Raw genomic sequence first — 13,996 nt, 5'->3', positions numbered from 1 at the left:
GTGTAAAATATGGATTTTAACGTCACCTTTTGACTTATAACACCTTATATAAACATATATTTGCATGATTTTTCAATTTAAGTATATCTAACTTATATAAGGATTATTTTCAAAGTGTATGTATATACAATTATGTGTTCTTGGTATCTAAAGTTCTTATTGTATTATTGTTATGATGTTAAATAACTTGCATACTTTCGACTTATATTGATCTGAAATAACGGGTTGTTAAATTATCCCCCCGTTAGAGGGAATTTCATCCCGAAATTTGTTTCAAAGTGAACACTCTTAAACTAGGGAAAAGATGTTGGTATTTTTGTTTAATCTGGTCTTCTCATTCCTAGGTTAATTCAGGTCCTCGCTTGGTGTTCCAACGGACCTTTATTAATAGTATGCAACCTTGTTTTGTTTAGTCTGTTTGTCTGTGTTGGGATGGTAAGCTATTCTTAAGAAGTGAGAAAGCGTGGGTTTAGTTTACTTGTCTATGTTCACTCGAATGGTAGCATATTCACTCCTAGTCTTGGGCAGCTTTGTCCTAAATTTCATGGTAGGACTCATACTTGGATCATCCACCATCACTTCATGTATATAAGCCGTATATAATTAAGATTGAAAAGATGTTCGAATGGGTGGCTCTGCCCCAAGTCCACAACCAGACAAGGAAAAAGAATTAGGGCGGAATCACACATCCTAAAACCGTAGAATCTTAATTATATAACACCCTCTTGTATACCCTTATTAGTGATAGACTAGTTGCATGGGTCCTTAGTCTCTATTCTTAAACTTACCTTGTAGTACGTGTGGTATTCTTTAGAGGTCTGCTGAGGATACTTCGGGAAGGTTAATGACTTTCGGAATATCCTTGGTGTTTTTTGTTTCAAGTTATAGAGTGAGTTAGGTAGGCATGGTACCCTTCGCATGGGTACTTCTGAGTTTTGAAGCGAAAGACGATACGAATGTTTGTGTTAAATTTTTCGTTACAGATTGAAAAGTTTTCGTTAAACGACTGGTTAAGTTGAAGGGTCTTTTCGTAGTACATAGAGTTGGTATGGTGAGGACCAAGCCAATTCATATCTAATGACGTTGTCAGAATTCTTGTCGTGGGTGTTAAGTCAACTAGGAGGAAGTGTTTGTTAGAACCACAGTACATTCTATGTTTTTGTCTTTAGTGTTCTCTGTTTTATCCTTGTTATTACTATTGTGAATATTTGTACTGTACTTAGTGAATATAGGAAGTAAGAGTACTTCAATAATTACTGATGAAATCTCGTAATATGTTCCCTACAAAGTCCCTCTATAATCGCTTAGTGTATACAAATCATATACAGTTAAGATTGAGAAGACATTCGACTGAGTAACCTTGACCTAAATCCACAATCAAACAAGAAACAGGAAATGAGGCGGAATCACTCACTCTAAGCCTGTCGACCTTAACTATATATGAATCTAATGTTACACTAAGCTATCATAGCCTACCTATAAGGATCCTTAGTTTTTATATGAATGATATGTTTCATTTGAATGAGATGGCAATTTATGATTTTGAATGTTAATTGTCAATTACTTTTGTGAAAATTTGATGCTTAATTATTGTTATTTAGAAAACATACCAAAAGTCCAGAAGAGTTCCTTGTTGCTTCACTATGTCCTATTTGTTAAACTTCTCATGTTCCTCCGTTATTCCTCTCTGTTGGACAATCTCTCTTGAAATGTCCTATTTCACCACATGCATGGCATAGTTGACTTGTACGAGCATTGGTGGCTGAGGTGATGTGTTGGATCGGAGTTCTACAAAAATGAGTAGAGTGCCCATTCTTGTTGCAGTTCTTGCAATGCAACTCCCGACAGACTCCCTTTTGATGGTAGTCACACTTGTTACACTTCGGTAGTGTTCCAACATATCGATTGGCTTGTATCGGAGTGGTAGATGTTGTGGCCACAGGGGCTGCCACAGGTTGCTATCTCTTGGTAAGTCTTTGAGATAATTTGCGCTCCTTTTTGTTCAAGAACTTTTGTTTCCTGCTTTTGGGTTTGTGGTCTAGGGAGCCCTTGATGACCGACAGTCGTTGTGTTACTTGGTTATTATTACGGTTTGAATTGTCGATACTGTTTCCATTTTCGTTTGTGTTGCTAGCGTTGAATTGCGCCATGACAGTTGTCACGGCAACTTGGAATGTAGTAGAGTCTATATGTAGAATCAGGGTTTCTTCGGTTGTCCGGTTATTTCCATGTGAAGACATGATTCTATTGCATAATGTGAGATGAGTTCGTAAGTAATTATGGTCGTTGCTAGTTGTATTTTACCTATTTATAGGTACATATAAATTTTCTCGTTTTGTTGTGAAATTCTCAATGTTTCAACCTACATCCCTATGATGTATTCATGGTAGTGAGTAGAAATAGATATTGTACAAAGGTTAAGTTCAGTCATACTAGTACTACTCTTGCCCAAGCATGCTTAGCTGTGGAGTTCTGATATGATCTGATGCATTAATGCTGGTATGATCGCAACCTATAAATCTACAGAAAGGCATCTTTCTACCATAAGGTTTAAAAGGATGAAACGGTAGTAAGTCTTTAGTAGTGGCTATAACTCGTGTTTCGCTTGAACTATGTTATCTTGGTTCTGTGCATATCATGTTCTGACTTTTATAGTGTTTTTTAAACAATTCATAACAAAAATCTATATAGAATAAATTTATGAATTTTTAATAGTTATCACCCTTAAACGAAATTCTATAACTTGATGTACTAGTGTTTGTTGTTACGAAAAAAGTGATAAACCTAACACATAGTGTGAGTAGTGTAATCACTAACTCACTAAGTTATACCCTTTTATAAATTACTAGTGTGGCATATAGAGTGCTTTCTAGTTTGTTCCTAATAGGGTAAGGTCCGTTAACGATCTCTCTACTACCTTTCTCTTCATTCGGTCCTTTCTCGGAATCCTCCTCATGAATCCCTATTTTGGTTCTTCCTCAACTCCTCTTTTGGCTATTGTAATGGAGTGGTTACATCTACCTATGTTGTTCGTGCGAGAATGAGAGTGTCTAAAGAATCTACGAGATTAATAAAACATTTTTATTAAAATAAATTTTTACAAGGATGATCCATACCGGGACTTTCTATAATCACGTAGTGAATATAGATTATATATAACCAAGATCAAATAGACCTTAGAATAAATGATCCTACTCTAAGACCACAACCAATCGAGGAACAGGAAGTAGAGTGAAAATCACAAATTCTAAGTCTATAGAATCTCAATTATATAAAACCTTAATGTGTAAAGGTCTTTTAGTTTTCACATAAGTTAGTTATAGTGCTTAAAATACTCCTATAGTATTTTAATTATATGTTTGATTATAAAGCTTCTTTGTATACGAAGTTGATAAGTTTTTAGACTTGTTGTTATTGTATAGTATCATAAAATACTCCTATAGTATTTTAAACTTTATGTTTGGTTCTAGTATTCCCTTGTAGATGGAGTTAGTAAGTTTTAGACTTGTTGTCACACCACTATCACTCCCAGACATATGTTGGTCATATCTCATATAAATATAGTTGATCAGGCTATATTTATCCCATATATAATTACATAACTGTTTAGGTTTGACTATAGTGTCCAACATCTAAATACTTTTGTTGTGTTCTTCTTGTGATATTTGTTCTAGTACGTAAGCATGTATGTACGTATACTTTTATAAAAATATTGTTATATTTTAAAAGTATACTTTTAGTCAGAGAACTTCAACCCCATTGTATTTATAGTGGTATATCTTTTAAAGGTTGATATACTTAATTCACTATAAACAATGCTTTGATAACACTTCGGGGGCGGAGGACGTCATGTACAGTATCACAAATATTGTATAATAGTAATCAAAGCAACAAAAAACATTCTATTAATAACATAGTATTTACATTGTGTTCAAAACATTACTTGTTTAACATTAAAACTATAGCAAAAGGTAAGATGTAATACCACTATGCTCCGTCTTCGTAACGCCTGAGAGGATACCTGTCTACAAACCTTCCTGAGCATACAAGTGGTTTGAAAAAGTGTCAACATTTAAGTTGGTGAGTTCATAAGTATTTTGTTGGAAAAGATATGTTCTTTGTTCTTTGAAGTTGTTCGTGTGTTCCTCCAGAAGATCCTATATTTTCATAGTAAAATGGAATGTAATCTTAGTACTTTGAAACCAAAAAGTATAAGTTTCCTTATATTTATAATATGTGATTCAAGGTTCTGATTCATGTGATTGTTATGACCTATACTTTTACCTCCTACGATTACTTAGTGTATACAAATTATATATAATTAAAATCGAACAGACAGTCGATTGGGTGATTTTGCCTTAAGCCCACAACCAAACAAGGAACAAGAAGAAAAGCGGAAATCACACATTCCACTGCCCATCGGATCTTCATTATATAGAATCCTAACGTATACATTAAGTGATCATAGACTTTAGTAATAAGAATACTTGATGTATATTATTCTGAACTTCTGTTTATACCATATCGGTAAATAGTATAAAGTTTTGCTTTTCGTGTAACTGCGTGTAAATCTAGAACTTATGTACTAGAAAAATTATGTAATATAGTTTTAAATTTAAATAAAACCTTTGAAAGTATATTTGCTCTGAAATCCGAATGTAAGGTTAATAATCAATTAAGATTATTTGATAATATATTATTCGTAAGTATGTCTTTGTTTTCTCTTTGTGAGTTTTTATAACCATACTGACCCTGTCGGCCTGATTACGACGTTTTTCAGGCGTTAGAACGTTAAAGACATTTGTCATCCCAGGCCTGCCGACCTGACTATAGCTAACAGTCGGGATGTGAGATTGTCAGTCCCAACTAGATCTATACACAAATATCTCACTCTCCCTACAAGAGACTTTGGTTATAAATCAAGACTTTTACCCGTACTTAGATAAGTACATGAAGATGTCTCACAAATTGCTTCAACGTTTTTACGAGTAATAGCTAAAAACCCTTTTGTTTATATGTTAACAAGTACTTTGTAATATAGATCCTTTGTTCCATAAACTATACATATTATAGTTTATAAGTTTGTTTTCCGTGTTATAACCATGTACATCGTAAAATAGTTCCTTTGTTACATAAATTATACCTATTATAGTTAATAAGTTTGTTTTCCGTGTTATAACTATGTACTTTGTAAAATAGTTCCTTTGTTCCATAAACTATGAGAAATTAAATATCCTCCTACTTTTTGTTATTACAAATCCTCCTACCCAATTAAATCAAGACATGTGTAACATTTAATGCCCATTTAATGAAATTTTAATATACTAATATGACACATGTCTTTATTTAATTGGGTAGGAGGATTTTTAGGAATAAAAGTAGGAAGATATTTAATTTCTCATAAACTATACCCATTATAGTTTATAAGTTTGTCTTTCCATCTTGGTGTGAAAATCGTTGCGTCTCAACATGTATTTTATAAATCTTTTGCAAATTCAATAGTAGCAATATTTTGCAAATTTAGTAATTTCACGTTTAACGGTATATTAAGGTAAGAAAATAAATACACAATTTATATTTTTAAACACAAGATTTCTTGTGTTTTACTTGTATTCCCCCCTTAAAACAATTAAAAATCATGAAAAATGTAAGGGTATGAACTCACCTCGGGTACATGTTCTTGATTAGGTACGGTGTGGTTGCGATGATTCCCAGGACATAATACATGTAATTAACCGTATCTAATTATATTTTACACATAATTATATGCATAAATTAGATAGATAATAATATTAACATGATATTTAACACTAGTTTTTATAGATCACTTACTAATTGTGGAGAAGTTCTTTATGTAAGTTTGAAGGATTTTGGGTAACTACTTGCAGATATGAAAGATTTTTTTTGATACTTGAGAGAATAGGGAAAGTTTTCGTGTACTGGATGTGTGTGAAATGAATTAAAATGTTAATATGGTATCTTAAGTATGAAGGAAAACGTAAGTCGGTTGTAAGCTTGGAAAAGTGTGTCAAATGGATTACCATTGTAGTTTTTGGCAAAGAAATGAATAGATTTTGGTCCTTATGTGTATTAACTAAGTGATTTCGGTCCCTATGTATCTAAATTTGGTGATTTCGATGACAAAGTGAATGCCAAAACCGAATTCATAAAGTTTGTTTCAAAGATGCTCAAAACCGAATTCTCTTTGTTTCTAGATACTCATGACCGAATTCTCTTTGTTTCCAAGATTCCCTAGACCAAATTCATGTATACAAGGTGTAAAATATGGATTTTAACTTCACCTTTTGACTTATGTTGACTTATAACACCTTATATAAACATATATTTGCATGATTTTTCAATATAAATATATCTAACTTATATAAGTACTATTTTCAAAGTGTATGCATATACAAGTATCTATTCTTGGTATCTAAAGTTCTTATTGTATTAATGTTATGTTATTAAATCACTTGCATACTATTGTAGTTTAGACTTATATTGATCTTTAATAACGGGTTGTTACATTATCCCCCCGTTAGAGGGAATTTTCGTCCCGAAATTAGTTCCAAAGTGAAGACTCTTAAACTACGGAAAAGATGTTTGTATTTTTGTTTCATCTGGTCGTCTCGTTCCTAGGTCACTTCAGGTCCACATTTGGTGTTCCAGCGGACCTTAACTAATAGTATGCAACCTTGTTTTGTTTAGTCTGTTTTTCTGTGTTGGGATGGTAAGCTATTCTTCAGAAGGGAGAAAGTGTGGGTTTAGTTTACTTGTCTATGTTCACTCGAATGGTAGCATATTCACTCCTAGTCTTGGGCAGCTTTGTCCTGAATTTCATGGTAGGATTCATACATGGATCATCCACCATCACATCGTGTATACAAGTCGTATATAATTAAGATAGAAAAGACGTTCGGATGGGTGGCTCTGCCCCAAGTCCACAACCAGACAAGGGAGAGGACTTAGGGCGGAATCACACATCCTAAATCTGTAGAGTCTTAATTATATAACACCCTTGCGTATACCCTTAGTAGTGATAGACTAGTTGCATGGGTCCTTAGTCTCTATTCTTAAACTTGCCTTGTAGTACATGTGGTATTCCTAGGAGGTCTGTTGAGGATACTTCGGGAAGTTTACTGACTTTTGAAATATCCTCGATGTATTTCGTTTCAAGTTACAGAGTGATTTAGGAAGGCCTGGTACCCCTTGCATGGGTACTTCTAAGTTTTCAATCGAAAGACGATACGGATTTTTGTGTCGGGTTTGTTGTTATAGTTTGAAAATTTTTCGTCAAACGATTAGTTAACACGAAGGGCCTTTTCGTTGTACATAGTGTTGGTATGGTGAGGACCAAGCCAATTTTTATCTAATGACGTCGTCGGAATTCTTATCGTAACGGGAGTTAAGTCAATTAGGAGGAATTGTTTGTTAGAACCATAGTACATTCTATGTTTATGTCTTTAGTGTTCTCTGTTTTATCCTTGTTACTACTACTGTGAATATTTGTACCGCATTTAGCGAATATAGGCAGTAATAGTACTTCGATAATTACTAATGAAATCTTGTAATATGATCCCTACAAAGTCCCTCTATAATGGCTTAGTGTATACAAATTATATATACAGTTAAGATTGAGAAGACATTTGACTGAGTAACTCTGCCCTAAATCCACAATCAAACAAGAAATAGGAAACAAGGCAGAATCACTCACTCTAAGCCTTCCGACCTTAACTATATATGACTCTAATGTTACACTAAGCCATCATAGCTCACCTGTAAGGATCCTTAGTTTTTATATGAATGATATGTTTTATTTGTTTTGTTCTTCTTGTGACACTTGTTCTAGTATGTAAGCATGTATGTACGCATACTTTTATAAAAATATTGTTATATTTAAAAGTATACTTTTAGTCAAAGCACTTCGGCCCCATTGTATTTATAGTTGTATATATTTTATAGATTGATATACTTCATTCACTATAAATAATGCTCTGATACCAATCTGTTGCACCCTCAAACCGAAAATGCGGAAGCGTTCGCGGGCGGAGGACGTCATGTACAATATCACAACAATTGTATAATAGTAATCAAAGCAATAACAACCATTGTAATAATAACATAGTATTTACATTGTGTTCGAAACATTAGTTGTATAACATTAAAACTATAGCAAAAGGTAAGACGTAATACTACTATGCTCTGTCTTCGTAACGCCTGAGAGGATACCTATCTACAAACCTTCCTAAGCATACAAGTGGTTTGGAAAGAGTCACATTAAAGTTGGTGACTTCATAAGTATTTTGTTGGAAACAATATGTTCTTTGTTCTTAGAAGTTGTTCGTGTGTTCCTCTAGAAGATCCTATATTTTCATAGTAAAATAGAATGTAATCTGTCACACCCCGAAACCCATGGCAGAAACGTTCCGGGGCGGAGGTGACTTCATGTTAAGTATCACAACCAATGTACATAGTAAGCAAAGTAAACAACCATTACATTACATTACATATTAGAATTTACATTTGTTTAAAATTAAAGTGTTACAAGTGTTATACATATGTATATATGAACAAAAGTAAAGACGTGTCTTCTACGTACTCCGACTTCGCCAAAAGGATCGATGGGTACCTGTCTAATGCGGACCTGAGAATACAAGCAGTTCTAAAATCAGCATAAAGCTGGTGAGTTCATAAGCGGTTTTGTTTTCAGAAAAATGAACAAGTTTCCTTTCGGTTTCTGAAAAAGTTACGAACCCAAGAAAATCCCATATTTTCTTATATGTAAAGTGTGGTTATTTGTTTTGTTACACAAATCTGGTTATGAACAACTGTTATTCCAGGAAAATCCCATATTTTTCCTAAAAGTTGGTTATCAATCCGAAATGTAATGTAAAAGATGTATTCTGAAGACTTGGTTATCCTTGCGAAGTGTATTAGTTTTAACATGTATATAAAACTAATAAGTATAAAGTAAACTAGTTACTAACCCATTATTACTAAAAAGTAAATCTCTGTTATCCAAATTGCGAGTTCCATAACCATACGATAGACTAGATATGACAATAAGTAGTCCAAATCATTTTATGACTTTCGTCACCCTTGAACCTTTCGGTTCGGCTGTAGCTAGCAGCCAGGTGCGGGGTAGTCAGCCCCGTATAGATCTATACACTCAAGTCACGCTCCCTATCTAAGAGATTCTGGTTACATAAGCGGTCCTCCACTTGCATATCTCTGTGGAGTGTTTCCGGGGGCGTGTCTCCACTTTATTGGAATAACAAATTTACTAGTAATAATACAGAAAGGTCCAGTTACAAACAGTGAATCCTCCACTCGCATATCTCTGTGGAGTGTTACCGAGGACAAATCAAACGTACTAATATGTTGCTTTTAACAATAATGATATGGAACAAATCATTTGTGAAATATAAAACATAATAGTTTATAAAGAGTTTCATAAATAGTTTGAAAACTGACTGTACATGTTTAACGTTTGGTTAATACTGTTTCCAATGTTAAAAGCATGTGAATATCAAACTTTTTAAATGTAGTAAATAGTTTAAGTACAAGATATTCTTGTACTTTTGCTTGTATTCTCCCCCTGAAAACATTGAAAAACACTGAAAAAGGGTAGGGGTATGAACTCACCAGACGAGAAAACGTGTCGGTTTGGATGCTATGTGTTGGTTCGGGGCTTGATAACGCTAAAAGATTGATGATTTGGGGCTTGAATTCAATGACTTTGGACCAAGAATTGAGTTGTAGAGAAAGAGAGTAATGAGAGAGGGTGAAAAAGCTTCAAATGAAGTCAATTGAGCTTTATATATGGTTCAACTTTGGGACACGGTGGAATTCTACCCGATACTGACGTTATACGATGCTTTTGGTCGCACCCGATAAAGTTGTCGTAACCCGATGTGGTCGAAAGTAAAAATTTTCTAATTGTTAATTTGGAATATTTTCTTGTGATATTAACATGTTTGAACACCCATTAAGTCATAATAAACGACTCAAATTTAATGACTTAATTTAATAACGAAACGGAAACAATTCGAAAACGACAAATTTTATTGACGGAACGGGTTACAATGACGGAAAGAATTTCGGGTTGTCACATTATCCCCCCGTTAGGGGAATTTCGTCCCGAAATTCAAGATTAAGATACAAATAATGGATTCGAAAAGAGATGCGGATACTTCTGTTTCATCGAGTCTTCGCGCTCCCAAGTGAATTCTGGTCCCCGCTTGGCGTTCCAGCGAACCTTCACTATCGGAATGCGGCTTTGCTTCGTACGTTTGATCTCTCGATCCATGAATTCAATTGGTTCCTCCATGAAGTTTAGGTTTTCGTTGATCTCGATCTTTTCCGGAGGGATCACGAGGGTTTCATCGGATAAGCACTTTTTAAGGTTCGAGACGTGAAAGACGGGGTGGATGTTACTAAGCTCTTGAGGTAATTGGAGTTTATAGGCTATAGGACCGATCTTGACGAGGATCTCGAAAGGTCCAATGTACTTGGGGATAAGTTTTCCACGCTTTCCGAAGCGTACCATGCCATTCCAAGGCGAGACCTTTAACAAGACACGGTCTCCAACCTGGAACTCCAGAGGTTTCCGTCGTACATCGGCGTAAATTTTTTGTTGGTCTCGTGAAGCTTTCAGTCGTTCTTGGATTTGGATGATCTTCTATGTGGTTTTGCGGATGATTTCAGGACTAGTGAGAGCACTGTCGGGGACTTGACACTTGATTAGCTACGTGTCCCCTACCTCGGCCCAGCACAGAGGGGATTTGCACTTACGACCGTAGAGGGCTTCAAACGGGGCAGCCTTGATGATAGTGTGGTAACTATTATTATACGAGAACTCAATCAAAGGCAGATGTGTGTCCCACGACTTTCCGAAATCGATGACACATGCTCTCAGCATGTCTTCCAGGGTTTGGACAGTTCTCTCACTCTGTCCGTCAGTTTGAGGATGATAAGTCGTACTCATATCCAACTTAGTTCCAAGAGCTTTCTGAAGGGACTACAAAACCTTGAGGTAAACTTGCTATCTCGGTCGGAGATAGTGGACGCAGGTACACTGTGCAGTCAGACTACTTCTTGGATGTAGATTCGCGTGAGTCTTTCCATCTTGAATGATTCTTTAATCAGGATGAAGTGAGCGGATTTTGTCAAACCATCAACAATTACCCAAATGGTATCGTATCCACTCGGAGATTTGGGTAACTTGGTGATGAAATCCATGGTAATCATCTCCCATTTCCATTTAGGTATCTCGGGCTGCTGGAGCAGACCCGAGGGCTTCTGATACTCGACTTTTACCTTGGCGCAAGTCAGACACTTGCTCACAAAAGTAGCGATCTCGGCTTTCATGTTTGGCCACCAATATTGTTTCTTGAGATCCAGGTACATCTTATCCGAACCCGGGTGAACAGAGTATTTGGTCTTGTATGCTTCCTCCATGACAACTTCCATGAATCCTCCAAACTTTAGAGTCCAGATCCGATCCATGAAACAGTAGACTCCGTCACCTCTGATGTCAAGTTTCTTATCCATTCCCCTCAAGGCTTCGCTTGATACATTCTCTGGTTTGAGGGCTTCCAATTGGGCTTCTCGGATTTGCATGGATAAGTGAGAATGGATAGTCATCGTCAGTGTCTTCACTCTACGGCTTGAACTTTCCTTTCGGCTAAGGGCATCTGCTATCACATTGGCCTTGCCGGGATGGTAGCGAATCTCGCACTCATAGTCACTGAGTAGCTCTACCCATCGCTGTTGCCTCATGTTTAAGTCTTTCTGATCGAAGATGTGCTGCAGGATCTTATGGTCGGTGAAGCTCGTACACTTGGTTCTGTAGAGATAATGTCTCCAAATATTCAGTGCAAAGACTACGACACCTAACTCAAGGTCGTGGGTGGTATAGTTGACCTCGTGTGCCTTCAGCTGTCTCGAGGCATAAGCGATAACTTTTCCTCTTTGCATAAGCACACCGCCTAAACCCTGATTAGACGCATCACAATAGACAACGAAGTCCTCCGTCCCTTCGGATAGGGACAGAACAGGCGCGCTGCACAAGGCTTGCTTTAATGTTTGGAACGCAGATTCTTGCTTTTCACTCCAACAAAAGGGTACACCTTTCTGTGTTAGAGTGGTTAGAGGTTTGGCGATTCTGGAAAAATTATGGATGAATCTCCGATAATAGCCGGCGAGACCCAAGAATTGACGGATTTCTGTGGGTGTCTTCGGGTGCCGACCAATTCTCTATCGCTTTGATCTTGGATGGATCCACGTGAATACCCTCATCGCTTACCACGTGACCGAGGAAAGTTACCTTCCGAATCCAGAATTCACACTTGGAAAATTTCGCATACAGCTTTTCGGATCTAAGGGTTTCCAACACTAACCTTAAGTGTTGTTTGTGATCTTCTCCGCTTCTGGAGTAGACAAGTATGTCAACAATGAACACAATGAAAAACTTGTCCAGAAAAGGGCGACACACATGGTTCATCAGGTCCATGAACACTGCCGGTGCGTTGGTTAGACCGAAGGGCATTACTATGAACTCGTAGTGTCCATACCGAGTCCTGAAAGCTGTTTTGGAAACATCACTCTCATGAACTCGTAGCTGATAGTACCCTGAACTAAGGTCTATCTTTGAGAAATAGCTGGCTCCCTAAAGTTGATCGAAGAGGTCATCTATTCGCGGAAGGGGATATCGGTTTTTGACGGTTAACTTGTTCAGCTCACGGTAGTCGATACACATCCGGAAGGATCCATCTTTCTTCTTTACAAACAATATCGGAGCTCCCCAGGGTGAGGAACTCGGTCTGATGAACCCTTTGCTGAGCAACTCGTTGAGTTGGCTGGATAACTCTTGCATTTCTGCTGGAGCTAAGCGATATGGAGACTTGGCTACGGGGGTAGCTCCAGGGATTAGGTCGATGCGAAACTCAACTTGACGTTCAAGAGGAATTCCCAGGAGCTCTTCGGGAAAGACGTCAGGAAAGTTGCAGACTTTGGGGATGCTCGTGAGGTCTTTAACTTCCTGTTTCTTGTTAACGACATCGTCTAGGAATGCTTGGTACTCCTTTCGCAAAAGCTTTTGAGCTTTGATGCAGGAAATGATACGAAGATTGGAGCTAAGCTTATCGCCATAGATCATGATAGTCTGACCACATGGGAAGTTGAGACGGATGGCGTTTTCGTAACAAAGGAAATCAGCATGATTGGGACTCAACAAATCCATGCGAATGATTTCATTAAATCTCTTTATGGAGACTGGCATAAGATCAATGGGAAAAGAATGGTCGTTCAAGGTAAGGATACAGCCTATGAAGATATCGCTAGCGTTTTCTTTCTCACCATTAGCCGTCTCGACGGTAAACATTTCGGTTAATGGTTGGGGATTATGTTTAAGGTTATGCTTGAACGAATGACTAACAAAGCTTCTTTCAGCACCCGAATCGAAAAGAATACTAGCATAAGATTTGTCGAGAAGGAACGTACCCAAGACAACGGTAGGATCAGCGACTGCCTCCTCTCATCCCATGGCTAGGACTCTCCCGGTGTTATCAGTTGTCGCCTTCTTGGGTAAGCTTCTCTTGAAATGCCCGACTTCTCCATAATTGTAGCAGGCCTGACCAACACCTGCTCCGGAATATTGATTGGCTGATTGAGCTGGTGCTTTGCAGAATCGAATCGTATGCCCCTTTTTACCACAGTTGTTGCATGAAAGTTCACGGCAGGGGTCGAGGTTATGGTGGTATTTACACTTGTCGCATAGGGGAAGGTTACCAGCATACCTACTAGTAGTTGTTTGAGTTGTGGATCCCACGGCAGAAGCAGCAGTAGCAGGGATAGTAGCAGCATGGAGTGCTATAGTCTGTTGTTTCTTTGAGGATCCTTGAGAAGGCTGACACTTCTTTTTCTTCCAAAACTTTCTTTTCTCACCACTCCTCTTGGTCGGTTCAGGAGTAGTGGTTGCTTCCTCGTGGTCATC

Source organism: Lactuca sativa, chromosome 5, assembly GCF_002870075.4.
Source record: "Lactuca sativa cultivar Salinas chromosome 5, Lsat_Salinas_v11, whole genome shotgun sequence".
NCBI classification, from domain to species: Eukaryota; Viridiplantae; Streptophyta; class Magnoliopsida; order Asterales; family Asteraceae; genus Lactuca; species Lactuca sativa.
This window is presented reverse-complemented; position numbering follows the sequence as displayed.